Here is a 6,000-nt window from a genome sequence, read left to right on the forward strand (position 1 = left end):
ACATCACTAAAATTAAAAGAGTAAAGTTGAAATATTAGTGAGGGAGATGGGCTCCCAAAGTGCTGAGATTACTGGTGTGAGCCACCGTGCCTGGCTGAATATTATTTAAAACATCACTAAACGTCACTAAATTTAAAATAGGAAAGTAGAAATATTAGTGGAGGGAGACTATTACAAATGAAACATCTCAGAACATATTGCTACTTTTCTATGCCACTTTGGGTTTTTCTCTGTTTCTGTTGAAATGAACACTCTCAGAAAGTCTCTGATTTCATTTTCTATATGTATACCCTTTAAGACTCAGTATTAGAAAAGGACCAGAAGGAATAACCAATTTATTATCCTAATGTAACAGATGAGGAAACAGACTCCATGAGAATAAGTTATCTAAAGTCACACAGCTAGTAAATATCAAAGGCAGAACTGAAATGAAGTCTCTAGATTTCTACTTCAAGAGTTTCCCTGTTATTCCAAGCTGTTTGGAACTATAGGGGGAAAGGAATCTAAATTTAGGGGGAAAGAAATCTCATGAAAACCTTTTTAAAAAGTTTCTTTCTTTACTTGACATGGTCAGAGAAGAAGAAACATCAACTGCAGATACAAAGGATGAAGAGACGATACTAGCGGATGTCTGGGTGGCTCCAGCCAACGAGTGCATGTGTCCAGTATGAAGGCCACTGGTCACCGGTCACTGGTCACTGGCCACTTGCGATGATACAAATGTACAGGCCACTCCCAGCAAACCCCAAGATTCTACCAGGTGGTGGTAGGTTTGGTGGCAGAATGATGTCACAAAGCAGGCAGTTTAAAGGTCTGCCATAGCCAATAGGGAGGTCAGATTCCCAACCAGACAGGATTGGCTGGCAGAGGTGGTAGGAAAACTGCAACAGCACTAAGTGGCTGAGCTCTGGGGAGGTGAAACCTGTAAGACAGACGTGATAGTCCCACTTTCCTCCAGGCTCTCATGTTAGGGAGATCATCTGAATGTTTCTCATAAATGTTCACTCACATAATTAACTAACATTTATATTTTATATGTTATATTTCATATTATATAATACTATGCATTTATAATTATATAGTACATACACAATATCCTTGGGGAGAAAGGAGAGGGACGTCTAAGTTGAGCAATTACAGTTGTTCTAAAACCATTTCAGTGAATCTGATTAATGAATTTACTGCCGCTTTTTTGTTTGTTTGTTTGTTTTTTGAGAGGGAGTCTCGCTCTGTTGCCCAGGCTGGAGTGCAGTGGCATGATCTCAGTTCACTGCAAGCTCCACCTCCTGGCTTCACGCCATTCTCCTGCCTCAGCCTCCTGAGTAGCTGGGACTACAGGCGCCCGCCATCATGCCTGGCTAATTTTTGTAGCTGGAGTAAGGACAGGGTTTCACCATGTTGGCCAGGCTGGTCTCAAACTCCTGACCTCAGGTGATCTTCCCACCTCAGCCTTGCAAAGTGCTGGGATTACAGGCGTGAGCCACTGTGCCCAGCCTGTACATTGCTTTGAAATGCTCTGGTTTTTCTACATATTTTTAAGGAATACAACATTGTAAGGCATACTGCATGTTTTTCTCATGATGGTTGTTTATTTTGAAACATCATGCACTATGGTGACCTGATGGGTTTTGTGGAGGAAATTAAAGGTGGGTCTGTGAAGAAAGCACTTTTGTGAGTTGTGCTGTGTGTCCAGTCTTAAGGAACTGATGTCTGCAGTCAGCCCAAGTTGACCTGGCTTGCGTTGGTTTTTGTTTTCCTAGTTCGTGCTTTTCTCACTAACTTCTCTTGTAACTGTGATAAAATGAGTTAGGGCCGAGTTGCTAATGATTTACTTGTGGACTAAGCTGGTTTGGGGGAGGAAATCTATGGATATAATCATTTTCCTTGGTGGTAAGCTTTTAGAGATACCTGAATTGATCGTTTGTTTGTTTGTTTGTTTTTAGATGGAGACTCCCTCTGTCGCCTAGGCTGGAGGGCAGTGGCACGATCTCAGCTCACTGCATCTTCTGCCTCCATGGTCAAGCCATTCTCATGCCTCAGCCTCCCAGGTAGGTAGGATTACAGGTGCACACCACCACACCCAGCTGATTTTTATATTTTTAGTAGAGATAGGCTTTCAGCATGTTGGCTAGGCTGGTCTCCAACTCCCGACCTCAGGCGATCCGCCTGCCTAGCCTCCCAAAGTGCAGCAATTATAGGTGTGAGCCACCGCGCCCCACCTGGAAGCATCATTTCTAAGGCATATGTCTTTCATTCTTTTTTTTTTTTTTTTTTTGAAGCTGAGTTTCGCTCTTATTGCTCAGGCTGGAGTGCAATGGCGTGATCTTGGCTCACCACAACCTTCACCTCTCAGGTTCAAGCGATTGTCCTGCCTCAGCCACTCAAGTAGCTGGGATTTCAGGCACGTGACACCACGCCCAGCTAATTTTGTGTTTTTAGTAGAGATGGGATTTCTCCATGTTGGTCAGGCTTGTCTCACGCTCCTGACCTCAGGTGATCAGCCTACCTCGGCCTCCCAGAGTGCTGGGATTATAGGTGTAAGCCACCGTTCCCAGCCTCTAAAACATATTTCTAAAATGTTCAACAGAAAAAAGTGAGTGAATGTGACTTCTGATAAGCGGCCTTTCCTAGGAACACTGTATTCTAGTGCATTTCCTTCCTACTCCATTGATCTAAGCATTTGCTGAATCCAGCTTCATTTGGCCCTACTCTGAATAGATTTCACTCTTTTGTCCCTCTACATTTTTTCAAATTTAAAATATATTTTTTTCTTTTAAAATCATTTTGTCATTTTCCAGGGCATATCCCAAGGGGAAGGAGTAGAGGACACTGACTTTCTGCTTTAATTAAAATCCCAAATTCCTTACTCTAGAATACCTGCCTCCTTATAACCCAGTACTCTCCATTTTGTCTTTCCACCTAGTTTAGATAGGAATCTCCAAAACGTGGATATTACTTTTGTTTGTTTGTTTGCTTGTGATAGGGTTTCACTTTGTCGCCCAGACTGAAGTCCAGAGGTGTAAACATGGCTCACTGCAGCCTCAACCTCCTGGGCTCAAGCAGTCCTCTGATCCTCCCACCTCAGCCTCGTGAGTAGCTGGCATACCCCCAACCCTGGCTGATTTTTTAAAAGTTTTTGTGGATATGGGGGTCTTGCCAGTTGCCCAGACTGGTTGTGAACTCCCAGGCCCAAGCGATCCACCCACCTCAGCCTCCCAAAGCATTGAGATTGCAGGCATGAGCTACCGCGCCCAACTGAATATTAAAAGCATCACTACACATCAGTAAACGTCACTAAAATTAAAAGAGTAAAGTTGAAATATTAGTGAGGGAGATGGGCTCCCAAAGTGCTGAGATTACTGGTGTGAGCCACCGTGCCTGGCTGAATATTATTTAAAACATCACTAAACGTCACTAAATTTAAAATAGGAAAGTAGAAATATTAGTGGAGGGAGACTATTACAAATGAAACATCTCAGAACATATTGCTACTTTTCTATGCCACTTTGGGTTTTTCTCTGTTTCTGTTGAAATGAACACTCTCAGAAAGTCTCTGATTTCATTTTGTATATGTATACCCTTTAAGACTCAGTATTAGAAAAGAAAAGGACCAGAAGGAATAACCAATTTATTATCCTAATGTAACAGATGAGGAAACAGACTCCATGAGAATAAGTTATCTAAAGTCACACAGCTAGTAAATATCAAAGGCAAAACTGAAATGAAGTCTCTAGATTTCTACTTCAAGAGTTTCCCTGTTATTCCAAGCTGTTTGGAACTATAGGGGGAAAGGAATCTAAATTTAGGGGGAAAGAAATCTCATGAAAACCTTTTTAAAAAGTTTCTTTCTTTACCTGACATGGTCAGAGAAGAAGAAACATCAACTACAGATACAAAGGATGAAGAGACGATACTAGCGGATGTCTGGGTGGCTCCAGCCAACGAGTGCATGTGTCCAGTATGAAGGCCACTGGTCACCGGTCACTGGTCACTGGCCACTTGCGATGATACAAATGTACAGGCCACGCCCAGCAAACCCCAAGATTCTACCAGGTGGTGGTAGGTTTGGTGGCAGAATGATGTCACAAAGCAGGCAGTTTAAAGGTCTGCCATAGCCAATAGGGAGGTCAGATTCCCAACCAGACAGGATTGGCTGGCAGAGGTGGTAGGAAAACTGCAACAGCACTAAGTGGCTGAGCTCTGGGGAGGTGAAACCTGCAAGACAGACGTGATAGTCCCACTTTCCTCCAGGCTCTCATGTTAGGGAGATCATCTGAATGTTTCTCATAAATGTGCACTCACATAATTAACTAACATTTATATTTTATATGTTATATTTCATATTATATAATACTATGCATTTATAATTATATAGTACATACACAATATCCTTGGGGAGAAAGGAGAGGGACGTCTAAGTTGAGCAATTACAGTTGTTCTAAAACCATTTCAGTGAATCTGATTAATGAATTTACTGCCGCTTTTTTGTTTGTTTGTTTGTTTTTTGAGAGGGAGTCTCGCTCTATTGCCCAGGCTGGAGTGCAGTGGCATGATCTCAGTTCACTGCAAGCTCCACCTCCTGGCTTCACGCCATTCTCCTGCCTCAGCCTCCTGAGTAGCTGGGACTACAGGCGCCCGCCATCATGCCTGGCTAATTTTTGTAGCTGGAGTAAGGACAGGGTTTCACCATGTTGGCCAGGCTGGTCTCAAACTCCTGACCTCAGGTGATCTTCCCACCTCAGCCTTGCAAAGTGCTGGGATTACAGGTGTGAGCCACTGTGCCCAGCCTGTACATTGCTTTGAAATGCTCTGGTTTTTCTACATATTTTTAAGGAATACAACATTGTAAGGCATACTGCATGTTTTTCTCATGATGGTTGTTTATTTTGAAACATCATGCACTATGGTGACCTGATGGGTTTTGTGGAGGAAATTAAAGGTGGGTCTGTGAAGAAAGCACTTTTGTGAGTTGTGCTGTGTGTCCAGTCTTAAGGAACTGATGTCTGCAGTCAGCCCAAGTTGACCTGGCTTGCGTTGGTTTTTGTTTTCCTAGTTCGTGCTTTTCTCACTAACTTCTCTTGTAACTGTGATAAAATGAGTTAGGGCCGAGTTGCTAATGATTTACGTGTGGACTAAGCTGGTTTGGGGGAGGAAATCTATGGATATAATCATTTTCCTTGGTGGTAAGCTTTTAGAGATACTTGAATTGATCCTTAGATTGTTTATTTGTTTGTTTGTTTGTTTTTAGATGGAGACTCCCTCTGTCGCCTAGGCTGGAGGGCAGTGGCACGATCTCAGCTCACTGCATCTTCTGCCTCCGTGGTCAAGCCATTCTCATGCCTCAGCCTCCCAGGTAGGTAGGATTACAGGTGCACACCACCACACCCAGATGATTTTTATAGTTTTAGTAGAGACAGGCTTTCAGCATGTTGGCCAGGCTGGTGTCCAACTCCTGACCTCAAGTGATCTTCCCTCCTCAGCCTCTCAAAGTGCTGGGATTACAGGTGTGAGCCACTGTGCCCGGCCTGTAGATTACTTTTAAAGGCGTTGGTTTTTCTACATGTTTTTTTCATGTCATATTTTTAAGGAATACAACATTGTAAGACATACTGCATGGTTTTCTCCTAGTGGTTGTTTATTTTGAAACATCATGCACTATGGTGACCTGATGGGTTTTGTGGAGGAAATTAAAGAGGAGATCTGTGAAAAAGACACTTTGTGAGTTGTGCTGTGTGTCCAGGCATAAGGAACTGATGTCTGCAGTCAGCCCAAGCTGACCTGGATTGCCTTGGGTTTTGTTTTCCTAGTTCGTGCTTTTCTCACCAACTTCTCTAGTAACTGTGATAAAATGAGTTAGGGCCGAGTTGCTAATGATTTACGTGTGGACTAAGATGGTTTAGGGGAGGAAATCTATGGATATAATCATTTTCCTTGGTGGTAAGCGTTTAGAGATACTTGAATTGATCATTAGTTTGTTTATTTGTTTGTTTGTTTGTTTTT

This window comes from Macaca fascicularis, chromosome 13 (genome assembly GCF_037993035.2).
Source record: "Macaca fascicularis isolate 582-1 chromosome 13, T2T-MFA8v1.1".
NCBI classification, from domain to species: Eukaryota; Metazoa; Chordata; class Mammalia; order Primates; family Cercopithecidae; genus Macaca; species Macaca fascicularis.